Genomic DNA, 17,410 nt, shown 5'->3' with positions numbered 1-17,410 from the left:
TAGAAATTCCATTTGACCCAGCAATCCCATTACTGGGTATATATCCAAAGGATTACAAATCGTTCTACTATAAGGACACGTGCACACGAATGTTCATTGCAGCACTGTTTACAATAGCAGTCATGGTTTTCAGCGTTCCCTGCCTCCACGTCTTCCACCTTGGTGAATGTTAGCACTCTTGGTTCACCAACAGAGGCCCCATGCTGTAAGTTTGCTTTGTAAACACTCATTGAGTGAAGTGTTGCTGTGTATAGAAGTAAATCAAGATAAAACAATTCACAGCTCCGACTTTCCCCTTGGGGGAAGCCCTTTGCATTCTGGAGTTTGTGGAAGTTTCTAGTCCATGCCTAATCGTGACTGAGGTCCCATCTCCATTTGCAAAGAATTACTCTGAATCTTCTGAGTCTGGGGCCGAATCCTCGCTTATGTTCTATTTCTGCTGCCTGGAACCCCACCTCTTCATCCTCCCTGCCTTGCAAAGCCTCTGCGTTTCCATTCAGACTTCCGCACAACCATAAAGGATGTCTCTCAGGGCCTCAGCACACAGCACAAAGCACGCTATTTTCTCATTATTTTCATCTTCCTTAGTAAACTGTGAGCTGCTGGAGAGAGGCAATCCTATCTTCTTCATGTCTCTCCAGGGTCAGACCTGACACGCAATCAATTCTCAACAAGCCTTGTTAAAAGAACTATAAATTGATGAGACAGCCCAGAAAGCAAAACTCATTCCAAAACATCCATTCATTGGATTGCCTTGAAGTGTTCTCAGCAAAATCCACCTTTTGCATTAAGAGGATATTTCTCCCAAGTACAGCAGAGAGTGTAGCTTTGGAGTCAGGCTGGCCAAGTCATCTCTGACCATCCCAGTGACCTTGACCAAAACCAGCAGTCAAATGGAAATGTATAGATAACACCTTGCCAAGCCCTGGGGTAAATGCTTCCTGCCTTGGTTCCCAGGCTCATCTGCACACACCATCTGAGGACCTTTGGAAAGTGTTAGGGAGGTGTCTCAGCCCACCTCCATGATTATGATTCCATTGGTCTAGCTACAGTTTGGCCTTTAGAGCTCTTGAAAGACACCAAGTGATTCTGAACTGCATGTGTTTAGGAACCACTGGTTCAATAGACAGCTGTTGTTGTTGCCATTCTTATATTACATTTATTTAATATATGGTAATATATATTATACAAGGTATTTAGTATAAATGATATTTAATCTTGTCCCGAGAGCTAGGAAGAGTTTAATACAGATTGTACTTGGGAAGATACACTTATTGAAGCAGCTATATTATTGCTATGAGACTGGATTCTCTCATGAGATTATTTTTACTCTCCCTGCAGGGTAAAGGACTGAAGCTGTGTGGAGCCTACCGAGAGAAGCATGGGGAAGACAGCCCACAGCCCTGGGAGGCCATGGGGACTGCATCTCCTCTGGGCAGTGCTGGGCCTCAGGGCCTGAGGGCCGGTCGAGGGAGGCTCTGAGAGCTGGGAGGAGGCAAGGATCCACAAAGTGTCACTTCAAGCTTACCCCTCAGTCTTTGAAATAAAAGGGCAAGAGTGTTGATGTTGAATCTGCAGTCAACCAACAGTTAAAGCTGTGGTTTATGTCCAACAAGCGAGCATGTTGAGCCCGCTTAAAGTGAGTCATGTCTGAGCCCGACCCAGCTTTAACTTGTATATCTTGATTGTAGTGACTTCCCTTTATTTTCAGTATGGATTTTATATGTCTTTTTATGAGCAGCAGATAACCCACATTTTTGGCCGTCATGCTGATTTTTCACATTGATCATCTTCATTAAAAAATAACCTACACTAAATATTTTTTTAAAAGATGACATTCTAATATTTATCATGTATGAAGAGACTTTTTGTTGTTTCTACAATTATGTTTTCCAGACACAAAACATCATCGTGTGTAGAATCAATAGAATTACTTAACTACAGTTTTCCTATCATCAATATTTGACATATTTTTTGTAAATTTGTCCACTTAAATTATGTATATATGCAGGGAAGCTGTCAGTATTTTGAAATTCTAACAATAATAACTGTAAAATTGTAAGAGAGCTGATGAGCATTCAAAAATCAGTTTATAGAATGTTTGTGTTAGAAAAGAGATACATAAAAAGAGATATAATTGTGATATTAATTCCAAAGACAAACTTCTGTTAACTCTCGGGAAGAAATGTCACACTTGAATGTGTTTTGTCCAGTGAGACGCAGAGGTAGGGACAGCCCAGGGGGGTGAGGATGGGCCTGATCCCGGAAGTGAGGTGTCCCCCTCTGTGAAGCACGGCTTGTGGAGGGCAAGGGGAGGCATGAGTCATTTGTCTCAACATCCTGAATTCCTAAGACCCTGGTAAGCAGGAGGGTGTGTAGGCCGGAATCCTTGCTTTAAAAAAAAGTATCTACTTGGAGCTAGTGAGGCGAGGGCACACCCTCTATTAATAGCGCCTCTGTTCTAACTCTCTACTGCATCCTATCTGACATTTAAAGCCACTTAGGAGACACGGCTTTGGCCTTGGCTGCCTTGGATGAGTTCTTACCAACATGCAGAGGCTTAAGGGAGCATCTCGGGACAGTTCAGCGGCTGCCTCCGTAAATACAAACACCGCAGACGAGGTCGTCCCTTCCCTCGCTGACTGCATTCTGAACCCACTCTGGAAACGCTTTTTCAAAGTGCAAGACAAACCTCAGCCCGTCTCTCCTGCATTCTACGGTGACCTCTGTGCGCCTGTGTCCGACATGAAACTCACGTTAGCAAAACTGTCCCCTCTAGAGTCCCTCGAGGTCAGGGACCCCTCTTGTTTGTCTTGGTGCTCCTAGATGTGAACGTGGCCCCGGGGCACATCGCAAGTGTGCAGTCTGGGATTGTGGAACAGAAGTCATAGATCTTTTTACGGCCTTGCTTCACCTGCGGTCTATGGACGAGGGCATTGGTGTCTCCAGGAAACGTGTTCCATTTACGGTATCTTAAGCCTCACCCAGACTTACAAAAGCAGAATCTGCATTTTAACCGGATCCCCAGGGACTGTGTGTACACACCGAAGTTTCAAGAGTGATGTACAGTTAACTAGATTTACTAGGTTAACCTATTTTTATGACACTGTTTGCTTCCTGCATCAATTTTAGATAATGGTCTCTGAGGGAGTCATGCGGCAAAATGATAAATCCACACATCTCTTATTCGTACATTCGAATACATCCCATCATTAGCAAGGAAATGAAAGTTACTGATTAGAGTGACTATTTTTGTAACGTCACTGCGCTTTTCCATTTTAAAATAAACCAGAATACAACTTGTACGCTTGTCCCATTTTCGGCTGAATATCACATCTAGATAAATACTACTAAACCCCGGTGTCATGAAGGACGCCTGCCTACTAATTCCACGGGGAAGGAAATACCACCACTCCGCTATCTACCCCATTCATTCCATGTAAAGCTTAGCCCATACTTTTTCATCCACGACTATAGGTCTCCATATTCATTTATTTCCACTCTGTATCATTCCATACTGCCTTCAGGTTGCTCCCTACTCACACACACACACACTCACACACACACTTAAAAACTAAGGAAAAATGTAACTTTCAGCTAAGCTTGACAATGAATGGTCACCCTTTATGTGATATTGCTTGATATATCTTTTTGCTACTACTACTTTGTTTGTTGTTAATATTTGAGCTGGACTTAAAGCTGAACTTGTAGGTACCCTGCGCTGTATATTTGTAACTTGCTTTCCTTAGAACGACTCAAGAGTCTGTGGCCTCACAGGTCCGGTCTGGCACTGCAGTGTGAAATTCTCCGCGTACCCTTGCCCTGCCTAAACGCAGCCCCTGGAGAATGTGCCTGCCGACATTCCCTGAGACAGCCTCTCACTCAGCACTTCATTTAGAGAGAACGGGAGGTCACTCCGGGTAGAAACATGGACCCAAACACTCCTATTTCTAGTAGTGGCTGGTTCTAGAACACACGCTTCCTCTGCCATCATGTTTCTTTCTGCTGGTAAAGGAATCCACTGCCCCCAGGCATGGAAAACAGCAGCCACCTCATGGTTCAGGGCCACAGGGTCTTGAAGGACCTGCCCAGGGTAAAATGTGGAGCTGAGACACAGTGACCCCATTGTCCATAGCGGCAGCTTCAAGAAAGAACTCCAGTGTGAATACCACAGCCCCAGTGTGGAGCTCCTGGGTTTGCGTTCATTTCACCTCCTTAGTCTGCGAAATTTGCCTCCACCTCTGTTTCTGGCAGTGTTTTTCATGGTGTCTTAAACATAACAAATGTTTAAAGCACGCTTTGTCAGATTAAAATCTTTGGAACTATTTTATTTGGGGTGGCATTTTAATTTTATGCCTGGCATCTCTAACTGACTACTTGATTAACATTGAGCAACAACAGTAAAACATTTTTATATTCACTATTTTGAGCCTCAACTTCAAAGGTGAGCGCAGGTTATGAGGAAAGCCTGATTTAACCAAGAACAGGGATGGATAGGACAGATCTGGAAGCACTGAACACGTTGAGGCGAAGATTCTTTCTTTCTTTTTTAAGAATCAGCATTTTAAATGAAGATTTACTATAAATTGAATTTTATTTAAATATACCTAGAATGACATGCTTAGTCAGCGTGGAGCTGTGTTCTGATGCAGTGTGGGCAGCCCTGGGAATGTGTCTTGGTTTCATCTGCCGGCGCCCGTCAGTCATGGTGTCCCACATGTGTATTGCTGCTTCTCGGGGAAAATGAATGTGACATAACCACTAAGCCAACTTCACTCAAATTCTTGGTCCTACTTACAGCCTCCGGCCTTTAGAAAGACTCTGTCTCCCTTCACAGGTGCCATCTGTGGCCTCCTGCACATGGCACCTTCTCCGCCGCTTCTCTTTGAGTGGTTTCTGATGGTCATGTCTCTTTTCCTCCAGGGATTCTGAGTTCCCCGTGAAGTTCTATATCTCACGTGATTTATTCTGTGGCTGTGAGAGAAGCTGTCGGGGATCTGGACATATAACCACGTGAGGGCAAAGCTCTGTCCACACCAGCCTGCAACACACTGTGTGGTGGCTGGACTTGTTCAAATAACACCTGCCTCGAGGCCTTTCAGGGAAGGGGATTGGCGTTAGATCACACAGCTGCAGCTGTTTCCTGCGATCTGTGTTTAAAACCCATCAAACACCCAGCCCCTGTGGCACCGTCCTCTCCCTTGTTGGTGACCTGCTTGTTGACCCAGATGTTGGCCACCTCTTTGTGCAGCCCCTCACATCATCGTATTGGGGACCAGAGGCCCTGAGAGTGCCCATGGTGTGAGCAGCCACGGTGACACGACATCATGAGACACCAGCCTGACACATTCTCATGAAAACCCTGTGATGGGTGATTGATTTTCGTGTCGGCATGCTGTCCCTGTGTCTGCGTGGCCTGGCTGTGTGTGTGATCACCCCCTGCCTCGCCCCATAGTGCCAATGCAGTGAAACAGGTCACAAAGACATTGCCACACTCCTGACCATCTAGCTGTTGTGGCTTCACTGCATAAACGTTCTAGGTGTGGCCGTGTCTATCTTAGCATCCACTCTGTGGAGAAGATGTAGAGTCTGAGCTCATGAATTTAGAATTGAGAAGAAACCTTGGTGTGAACCTAATGAGTCTCCCTTCCACGGGTGAGGAGCTGCCCTGCCCTCCGGCCCTGTGGCGTGTTGATGGCAGAGCCAACCTGCAGTTTAAGGCATCTCATTCTCTATTGAGACACGGGGGAGATGAAGGGTACTGTGCTTCCATTATGCTGCAGCATGGTGAATGGAGTGAGTGGCATTAATACCAGAATGAACTGGGTTATGGGTGTGATTCTACAACTGCTTTTTCTGTGGGATTTTTGAGCACATCTCTTCATGCTTCTAACACATGGTTGCCTTGTTGAACAAGTGAATCCAAGAACTCCCTACCTGCCTATCCAGGCAGGGCTGGATCCGGTGATGTATTGAGGTCACTTCTTTTTTGGTTTGTTTTTTTGAGACAGAGTTTCACTCTGTCACCCAGGCTGGAGTACACTGGCACAATCTCGGCTCACTGCAGCCTCAGCCTCCTGGGTTCAAGTGATTCTCCTGCCTAAGCCTCCCGAGTAGTTGGATTACAGGCACCCACCACCATGCCTGGCTACCTGGTTATTTTTTTGTGTATTTTTAGTAGAGACAGGGTTTCACCATATTGGCCAGGTGGGTCTCAAATTCCTTAACCTTGACCTTGACCTCCCAAAGTGCTGGGATTACAGGCGTGAGCCACCATGCCCGGCCAGAGGTCACTTCTGACTCTCAGGAGGATCATTCCTGGTAAGCAGGTGTTTGCTTGAACACCCAAGCAGACTCCTGGCCAGTGGGTACATGTCCGGTGCCACGCTGGCCAGACTCCCGACCAAATGTTCAGGACCTGCACTGAAGGGTTGAGAAGTCTGTGATACACCCTTGGTAACTAATATACATATATCCTCACATTGGAAACTTCAGTAGAAACTAATATACAGGTAACACATTAGAAACTTTCTTTTTTTTTTTTTTTTTGAGACGGAGTTTCGCTCTTGTTACCCAGGCTGGAGTGCAATGGCGTAATCTCGGCTCACTGCAACCTCCGCCTCCTGGGTTCAGGCAATTCTCCTGCCTCAGCTCCTGAGTAGCTGGGATTACAGGCACGTGCCACCAAGCCCAGCTAATTTTTTGTATTTTTAGTAGAGACGGGGTTTCACCATGTTGACCAGGATGGTCTCGATCTCCTGACCTCGTGATCCACCTGCCTCGGCCTCCCAAAGTGCTGGGATTACAGGCGTGAGCCACCGCGCCTGGCCCCTAGAAATTTTCTTTATGTACTTTTAAAGTTGTGTGAGTTTCAGATAAAGATTCTTCCTCCTTTTTGAAATCATCTGACATTAATTTGATCTTACACCCTGGCAGCTTTCTTTTGTTCTCAATGGTAGAAGGGCGAGGGTCCTTTTTACCTCTCTGTTAGAAGGGCACCAATTCCATTTGTGAGGGCTCCACCCCATGACCTGCTCACTTCCCACAGGCCCTACCTCCTAATTCCACCACCTTGGGTGTTAAGATTTCAACAATAGGTGAATTTGGGAGGGACACAAACATTCAATCTGTAACTGTACCAAAGCTGGTAAATAGCCAAGTAGACCCCATGGCCAGTGTATTTCCCAAAAACAGTCACACAGATATATATCCCACCTCATGAATCTTTACAGTGTGTTCTTGACACCCTTCCTTTGAGGGGTGGAGCTCTGTGATCTTCCCTCATGTTTGCAGTACCTCGACCAGTGACTGAGGGGACAGTGATGTTGCATCTCTCCCCAGGCCAGGTCAGAAAAGGCAATACTCTCACCTTCTCTCTGAGTCTTCTATGATTTACCCCATAGGCAAAATCCAGTCACTACATTGTGAGGAAGCCCAGACCACGTGGATGGTCGGTGTGTGGGCATTGCAGACAACTGCTCCAACGTGTGTCCCAAACACAGCTGGCATCCGCCACCTGCCTGCCAGGGAATGGGGACTGTGGTGATTGCAGCCCCAGCCTCCCTGCCAGATGAGCCCTGAGTATCATGGTGCAGAGACGTGCTGTGCCTCAGTGCTGACCCACAGAAAGTATGAAAGATAATAAGTGATTATTGTTGTATTAAATCCCTAAATTTGGAGTAATTTTTTCGACAGCAATAGATAACTAAGACAGATTTTAAAAGTCACTGCCCATAGTATGTAAATTACAAGCATATGTCATGTGTATGTAATTAAATGCAAATTACATAAAAATTATAATAATGTAAATTATATCCGCCTTAATTATGGCCATGGAGATTAGGGAAAATACCTGTTATGTTATTTGCATACCACTTTTGTTATTTAATGGTAACCTCAGTTCCAAAAAATAATAATTAAACACAGTTTTGAAATTGTAGACAAATTCAAACGTAATGTTGGCGTGTATTTATCTTATTGATGTTTTTGTTTATAAATTAACTTTGGTTTTTATTTTGTGCTTGCATGTTAAGTGGCTATGCACAGAATTGACTAAAATTTTATATGTGACATTAATAAACAGGGCATCTTCAGGATAAATACATATTCATGCTATGAGGCTCTTGTGGAGTTTTCCAGGCATCCTTGAATAATTATGCCATGCTAAATTTACAGTTAATGTAACTTTTATTTTACCTGGAGTTTATAATACATAAAAAATCTACTTTGGAAGATATAACTTAGCCAGGTTGACCATCTTCTTCAACATTAATGGACATTTATAACTGATTTTAAGTTACAATCATTCAGCATTAATGACTACTGCCAGCCAGATAATGATACAATATAATGTCATATGATGACATAAGGCTATACATAGGATAAAACTCTACTTGCAGGGAATTCTAATATACAGGTAAATCTAAGCCACAGATTATGGTCAAAAACTAATTTTTAACATTTCCAATTCAAATAAATTTTAAAGAAAAGTTGACCCAAAAGTAAACCCCAAAAGATGAGTACATTCTAAGATTAAATGGAGCTGAAGATGTGGGTATGTTTGTATTCACAGTCTTTTTTAAAAAAAGTGAAATATAATTTTCAAAATTAAGCTTTATTTTGTTTTACAAACAACGTATTTCTATCTCTTTTTAAATAATCACCTTGACATCTGTAAGCTTCCAATCAGAATAAATTTCAAGACACAACTGTGCTACTGGTTTCTTCTGTGAAGAGCTCATGCCCCATTTGCCTTGTCTCATAACGTAGCCATTATTCAGCGACCACATGGAGACACTGCTAGCTCACCCCTACACTTGTAGTCATTTGAAAAGTTAGTATGCCCAGATGCTCTTGAAACTTTGCTTTGCCTATTTCAGTACATTTGTGCTTATCCTGGAAAGAAAATAGCAATGCGGCGGCTGCTTCTGCTTAAAGCACCATTTTCTTTTACTTCCCTACCCAAGTCCCAAGTCCCAAGTCCCAGCAGAGCCTGTGGTCCTCAGAGCTGTAAGCTGGATGCTTAGAGGGAACAGAGCCATGGTACTTGGCCCACGCTCATCTGAAGGCGCCTGGGGGTGCCACGCTGTCCTTACACTCATGCCCTCAGGAGCAATGGGCAGACTCATCTGACATCTTTCCAGGGCTGTTCTTCAAAGCCAGAGTCAGAGGGCTGTTGAGCTTCTCTTGCAGTTGTGAGTGGATGAATCCCCACTCAGAGAAACAGAAATTAGGCTTCCCTGAGGGCATATGACACAGCCTTTGGGACTTGAAGGATATTCGTAGGTTCTAAATCAGCAGGATAAATAGAGTCCTGAAGAGCTGGTCAACCTGCCGTCTAGTCTCCTAAATTCTCGCAGAGCATTCCATGCACAGAGCAGGTAAAATAAAAAGTGATAACGTGAATAAGAAAATGCATTATGCCTTAGCAAAGGTCTACCTGCATCCTGACAGTTCTTAGGCCTTTGCAGTGGGGAGGCACGGAAAGCTTGCAGGGAGTCTGCCTGGCCCAGGTCTTGGTCTTACCTATTTGGCCACCCCACTTTGCCCTACCACCTCCTCAAGGGACAGGTCCCGTGGGACAGCGTGGCAGGTGTGGTCGCTGTAGAAGTGTGAGAGAAAGCAAGGACACAGTCTGCTAGCTCAATAATGGCAAAACAGCTTCTGAGTAGTGAGTACTATGATTGCAAACCCAATTGTTCATTTTCATATGCAAATCCTGGCATGTCTCCCAAAATAAAAACAGTACTGAATGGGATAAACCTTGCTTACTTTCACGGTCCTTCCCTCCCTCCCTCACTCCTTCACTCCCTCCCTTTCCTGCCTCCCTCCTGGCTTCCTTGCTTCCTTCCTTCCTTCCTTGCTTCCTTCCTTCCTTGCTTCCTTCCTTCCTTGCTTCCTTGCTTCCTTCCTTCCTTCCTTCCCTCCCTCCCTCCTTCCTTCCTTCCTTCCATGCTTCCTTCATCCTTGCTTCCTTCCTTGCTTCCTTCCTTTTTTCCTTCCTTCCTTCCTTGCTTCCTTCCTTCCTTGCTTGCTTGCTTCCTTCCTTCCTTCCTTCCCTCCTTTGTTTTCAGTTTTGCTTTATTTTCTCTTTTCAGTCCCTTTTTAATCCAAGTACTCAGTGTCTCCATTAAATACACTACAAAAATATTATTTTGCAATGCATGATACATTAACTCAGCTATGGTTGTTAACCGGGGCAGGCTGCCCTGTGTCCTCAGCATTGGGTGAGTGTTCGGCAGGCATCACAGAATGAAAGGCTGTCCATGAATAAGTCTTTATTTCACTCATTCAGAGACAACCAGGTCTTCTATTTTTTGAAACCTGTCAAAACCTTGCCAGGAACCAGAGACCATCAGGCCTGCTGTGGTTTTATTTTATCTGTGAATGAGTATTGAAAAGTAATTGTGTGGTTGGCTCTTATGTTTCTTGGATTTTTGAGATGCTTTTCATACCAGTTAAAAAGATTATTTTATCAGTGACCCTTGTAGATTAACTTTGTAGTAAACAGGAAAATATTCAGCCACTATGAATTATGTAATACTTTGAAATTGTCTAGACAGTGTGAGCAGGGCAACAGATGGAGCAAATTCTTAGAAATGAAAAGCAGTTTAGCAACAGAATTCTAAATCAAGATGGTCTCCACATCTCTCCCGCCCCAGCTCCTCTGATCCCGTCCTCTCCCCTGATGCTCCTAAACTCTTTGACCCCAAGAGACAGAAGGATTTATCTGGAACTGGCTGTGGTCTACCATTTCCACTGATTTAGTAATGGGCTGCAATGTCAGTGATTTGCTCATTTGTCTTATTTTTTCCTCAGTCTTCTTGCTGCTGGGCGAAGAGTCAAGGAGGACATAGCAAGTAGGGACCCTAACTACAAAAATTATTGCCCTGGTGCTTTATCCAGGCAGCACAGAGGGAAGGCAGGTCTGTAGTGGGTGGAGGGGGGCTCTGGACTGCATTGCTGTTTAGACACCAGCCTCACCTTCTTCAGAAGAGTACCCTGCTCTTCTCATGGTAGAAAACTATGCCTGTCCATGAGAATATCTTTGAGCATAGTTACATGGTGAGAATGAAATGGAAAGATAAGAAAAAAATAACTTAATAATTAAATCACCACTTATTGAGAAATCAATAAGTGTCTGGGGAATGAATAAATGTGCTAACTATTGTCAGCAGATCTTTCTTCCCAAATGAAAACAAAGCAAAACTAGATGCTGAGGTCTCTGGAAGCTACAAAAAAAAAAAAAATATCTAAGACATGAATGCAGCCTATAAAAGCTTTTATGATGATTTGGGAGCAAAGTGTCCTGTCTACGAAGCAGGTAACCAAACGATGCGTGCTAGGATTCCCTCAGAGCAACGAAATGACAGAGAAGAGTGAGTTCCCTTGGTGCTGGGGAAGCCAAGAATGGATTTATTGGGGACGGGAAATTTGAGCTGGTCCTTGAAGAAGGGTAAAGTTAGATGACCGAAGAGGAGAGCACAGCAGGCTGCAAGAGCATCAAACAAACTTGAAGTTAGGAAGTCGGAGGTAGCAGCAGCGGTGGTGAGGAGAGCACATTGGCTGTGAGGCTCGCCAGGGCTGGGATTAGGAGGTGCCCTGGTCCCCAAGCATCCAGCGTGGCGTATCCATAAGCATCTCATGCACTGCACGTTTCTGTCCACCTGGACGCCCTCCAGGGCCCTTTGCACAGACCTGTGCGAACCTCCCTGTGAAGCAGCCCAGGTTTTGTTAGGTTACCTGTTTGGTTCTCTCGCTATTGTCTTAGAGGGGTCTCCTCTAGAAACAGATATAAGACAAGGATTTATATGACAATAGTTTATCTGGAAGGTCAGGGACATGGCGAGCCATGGAGGCAGTTAGTGAAGAATGACTTATCTCAGGATAAAACAGCCACGGGGAGTGCCTTGCCACACCAGGGCCACTGTGCATGATGCCGTTGAGTCTCACAGGGAGACACTGTACACGCAGGAGAGGCCCAGGGTGATAACACCCCAGTTCCAACTCACGGCCCACTCCGGGTGTCCCAGGAGCTCCCTGGCTGTAGCCAAGGCCCCAGGAAACCGGGAGTCAGGCTGCGGGTGCTTGGCAAGGCCAGCAAGGTGAGAGTATGGGTGTGAACAGGGAGGGAACACCTTCCATTCTTCTTTGTAGTAGCCATAAAACCTAGCATAGTGCTGGCCCAGGAGAATCTGAGGAGAGGCAGATGAGTAAGCGCAGAGCCATTGGCAGCAGGATGCTGTCTCCCCCTATGGAAACAAAACAAACTGAAGGGGCCCCTTCTAGAGAGCCTCTTTTTTTTGTTTTTTCTATTTCTCCTGGCTGTGGATTCCTGAGCCCTCTGATCAATGCCACCTTCTGACACCATTGGCTACTGAGTCCCTAGGTCAACATACGGCGTGGCCTCTATGCTGGAGGGCTGCCAGCATCTCCTCCCACCCTCTGTGCACCCTAAGCCTGCTCCCTGGGAGAGCCTGAGTCCAGGTGAGAGCGGGAGTTGGAGGGAGAAGCCTGACGTTGCCCCAGCTCAGGAGCTCCCAACACTCCCGACAAAGACAATAGTGAGAAGCAAACATGAACATGTACTAGGGAAAGGATGATCAGAAAAGCATTTGGAGACATTAGTTGACAAATTGAGTCTTTGAATAACTATTTCTTGGAAACCCTTTGGATGAAATGTAAATAATTTATTACTTCGAGGTAAAGTTGTCTTTGGCAGGCTACCTGCTCTTTCTCCACTGTTAAAAAATCCAATGTTTTTTTGACATGCCATGAGAAATGAAGAATACACCAAAACAGAGGCTTGTTTCTATGATTTCCCTGTCTCTTTTAAAAGGATGTGGTTGATTCAATTGGCGGATTCTATTAAAATTGACTGTGAGCCCGAAGACACTGTAGGATTAGGTTTCCTTTCCAGCCTTCTCACCTTTCGTTGTCTGGAAATTAACCACGGCAGGGTTGTTGTACCAGAAACGTTAGCAGAGTCTTTATGTGATTATTTGAGAGAACAAACATGGCTACCTTTTTCCATAAGAAAAATAACCTCCCCTCTTGAACCAATAAACCCACCTCCATTACTTCAAATCTCTTCTTTCTTCGTGCTCACCTGGAGAGTGTTATGTGCCGGGTCTAGAAAGGAATGTCAGCTTGCTGGGCAATTCACAAGATTTTCATCTGAGAAGCTTGTATAAGTTGGTTGGATTTTTCAGTTTAGCATTACGTAAAACCAATCAGGAGACTAAAAGAAGATGAAGGGTTTAAGGGATTAACTGTGGTCCCTCCAGTTATAGTTTAGACAAATATACACAGTAGGGATACGTTGATGCTCACCTGCGTGGAATTTTAATTTACCTGTGCATCTCAGAAACTAATTTACATTGCTGACTTCAGAATAAACATTAAAAGAAAATAGGAAACTGTGATGTATTTTGCCTGTATTTTGCCACTTTTGGGTATGACTGCAAGGAACTTCAAGGTTTAACATGTATCCTACCAAGATACCCTTTATACTCTATGGTGCTGACCAGGAAAGATACCTGAGAGGTTGCTTTATTTTTTTTTTTTCTTCCTATAGTGAGTTCCTGGTAAAAGAAAGAACATAGATGTCCGTCTTCTTACTCACGTATTAAGCAGAGATTGCATGAGTTATCGTGGTACAATTCTCCATTATTTGCAAGAAGATAACATGGGCTCAAATACCTGTGAATTAGAGCCAAAAATTATTTTGCAAATGCCAATCTCCCTCTCTCAATGCCCTCTTATATTATATATGTGTGTGAGTGTGTATACTCACACACATTTATATATGTTTGTGATATATATCAGCAACTGAGTTGATTATTCATTTAACCAAAATGTATTCAGCATTCAGGGTACTCAGAATTCAGGCCAAATGAACACGGTTTGTATCCTTGAGGGGCTTAAGGTGTATTAGAGGAGACAACAGATTGTTTGCAAAGCCTCTTTCCTGGAATCCCCGCCTCCATTTTCACCTGGTTAAGTCCTTCTTAACTCATAGGTCTCAGTTTAGACATTGTTTCTTTCTTGTATTTAATTCTATTATGGTTAGTACACTTAACATGAGATCCACCCTCTTAACCAATGTTTAAGTGTCGCTACGTTATTGCTGACTGCAGGTGCGATGGTGTACAGCCGCTGTCTGAAGTTTACTCATTTCGTTTGACTGAAACTTTATGCTGTTGATAAGTCACTCCCAAACACCTTTTCTCTTAGAAGCCTTTCCTGACTTCCCAAAGTTTGCTGTGTGCCCCGTGACCTCCATGCTAGTGGGCATAGTTCACTACCACGCTTTCTTTTCTTGCCCCTTACTCATTTGCATTCCTGTCCTTATGTCACAGATGTGGATGCTGTTCTGAGTCTATCCTGTGACTGGCCATATGGCAGGAAATCCACAAATATTCCATGAAGAATAAATGAGATCAGGAAGTGCAGGTCATGGTAACAAGATATCGCTGGGGTGTGCCTGCGATGGAGACATCCATGTCCAGAGCTTTGCAGAGAGTTTTGGAGGACAGATAAGAGTTTGTCAAAGAACAGAGAACAGCCTTCCCAGTGGAAAACCAGTAGCAATCTTGGAGTTGCCAAGATGTGGAGGAGTGTCACCAGGACTCACAGCAGTCCTCCACAGCCTCCACAGGAGAGAAGGAAGGTGGGTCTAGGAAGGCCGAATTACACAGGGCATGGCAGAAATACCTGAGTGGGTGCTGAAGAACAGTTACCAGTTCTGAGGTGGCGGCTACTGAGTAGGGAGACTTTGGGCAAGTCACTTAGTCTAAAGGTTCTTCAGTGAGCATCATGGACAAGCTCTGCGAAATGTGTCCTGGAGGAACTTCCTAAAAACGTGCTTGCCCCGCCCCAGCCCAGAGGCTGTGGCTCAGGAGGCTGGCTGTGGGCCCCGTCTGAGGCAGCCATGGCACTGGCTTGTAAGTGAGACACCTTTACAGGCTGTGGAGACGGCCGGCCATGGGTCAGAGGGTGCAGACTGGGCTGCCTGGAACCAGCCTGCGAGGCACCTCAGGGCCACGCTGACCACCAGTGGCCAGGGTTGGGGAAAACCAATAAGCATTCTGGGGCTGCTTCCTCGTGTTCACAAATTCCTTCCTTAGCAACGTGACCGAACTGTCCTGAGTGAACAGGTGAAAAGATGGGCCAGTGACTCCGAGAGACCCCCGGCACCTTCTTAACCTCAGAAGGCTGCTGCGGTTTCCTCGTCTTCGGCGGCAACCGTGGTTGTGGAATGACTGGCAGACCCGTCGGGGACGCAGTGACTGGCAGGCCCGTCGGGCACGGACTGAGCAGGTCAGTCTTCCCGGGAAGCTCCCTGCGTGGCTGCCTTCCCACTCAGCTCCTCCCCTTGCTTTGGGATGCTGCTCAGATTCCTTCTCGATTCCCAGTCGGATTTTCGTCTGGCTTGTGCCCAGCGAAAATGTCCCGAGCTTCTAATGCATTATTTAGGAGCGACGCCTCACCCGGCGGCCTTGCTAGCACAGGGCGGGTCTCCTGGGCATTCACTGCGGAGGGAATGGCGCTGCCCTCCGGAGGCTGGAGCCACGTGCCCCGCGGGGCTGCAGCGCGTCCTCCCGTCCAGCGGCAGGCGCTATGCGCCCGGGAGCCCAGCCGGCCCCTCTGTCTCTCGTGGGAGCCTGGGTCTCGGCTCTCTGCCTGGGAACGTGCTGCGGCCGCCAACCCCGGAAACCACCTCTGCGTGTCACGTGTGCACTCACCCAGAAAGAAGATACCGGCGCTCCCAGTGGCCCTCTTCGCTCTCCTCCGCGTCGCGGCTGCCCTCAGCAGTCTGCACGCAGCAGATGTTTTATGTGCAGCGAATGCTTGGTTATTTTTCGAGTGGCTGTGTTTTTCTCAGAAGCGTGGCCTTTTTCTTTCCCTGGAAGGGAAGCTTCAGTGTGTGCCTCTGGGAACCAGCAGAGGGAGAGTCACGAAACGCATGGCTGGCATTTTCTCCCACCCCTTATCAGAGAGGCCACTGGGCCGGGTGCCTGAAGTGCTCCCTGCCCTGAACCTCCAGGACAAGTGGGGACACCGTGTTACTGGAAACCTATTGCTGTGTTTCCCATGTAGCTACCTCAGACTGGGGTTTTCTCAGAAAGTAGAGCGACAACCAGATTTTTATTATCATGTATCTTAAAAAGTCTTTCACATAGCAGTGAATCTAGCTGGTTGGCAGGAATGTGCATGAAAGCCATGATATTGTTTATCAAGACTTGACCTTTGGTGACTTAGGGTTTTTCATCCCTTGTGGCAGTGTCGTTGTTTTTAATGTGTCAAGGCAATCTGAGATGGCACTGAAGTCTGGTGACCTTAGGTCAATGCTTTCTCAGAATGTTTTAAACCTTATGATCTTGCGGAGGCAATAACAATAAAAATTATTCTAATAAATAAAGCTGTATATGTCGAGTGCGTTCTATGTGCCGAGTATGGTGCTTAGCACTTACCAGGAATTACCGCATTTAAATCTGATGGGCACCCAGGGAGGCAGGTGTGTCCCCAACCTTATCTGTTTAGTGGAGGAGTAACTATAGTTGCCTTAGTAAATCCAAAGAGTGTTCTGAGGATCAAAACACCTGAGAGGACTTTGCTCTCTCCAAAGCACCATACAGATGACAGTGATTGATCTGCATCCTCTCTGAGCATGCTCCTGACTCACTGTTCACAGTGCAAGCACATCACGATGTTCAGCTAAGAGTGGGATAAAGGTGACTCGCTCTGCTCTGCTCTGCTCTGCTCAGCACCTCTTCTGGGTGAGAGGCCAGGCAGGAGGGGGCAAGTGCCACCCCCTTGACTACTACACAAAGGGGACAACAGAGGGCAACACTTTAGTTCCTGTCACCCCAAGTCCCTGCAGACACAAATCAGAAATTGTCATTGCCCGTTACTATTTCAAAACATTAATTCTAACAGTATTTTCTTAAATTACAAGAAAACCTGACATTTTACTATATAACTGCCTGAAGCAGCAATTCAATCTAATTGTAACTCATACTATTAGCACCATTTTCTCCATTGAGTGATTTTTCATTAAGGTCCAATAATTACTACATAAAGATAATGTTGGGCCATTTTCAGTGTTTTGGTCATACATCCAGAGTCAAGTTACCAAAGCTGAATTTCTTATTGTCCCAGATTATGTGCTAAATACAAACTGAATATGTACTTTTGAGGGAGCTATAAACATTTTCCTCTAGATGTTAGAATAAAACTTCATTTTCCAAGAGCAAACTTTCATCAAAAGGCAGGATTTTATTAAAGGACTTCAAGTATTTTTATGGTCATGCACGTGTGCACGGGCGTAGATAGTGCGTGTGTGTGAAGAGATAGATAGATGGTGTTATGTGTTGAATTATGTTCCCCTAATCCCAGAATTTCACAA

Source organism: Cebus imitator, unplaced genomic scaffold, assembly GCF_001604975.1.
Source record: "Cebus imitator isolate Cc_AM_T3 unplaced genomic scaffold, Cebus_imitator-1.0 Scaffold14, whole genome shotgun sequence".
In the NCBI taxonomy this organism is placed as follows: Eukaryota; Metazoa; Chordata; class Mammalia; order Primates; family Cebidae; genus Cebus; species Cebus imitator.
This window is presented reverse-complemented; position numbering follows the sequence as displayed.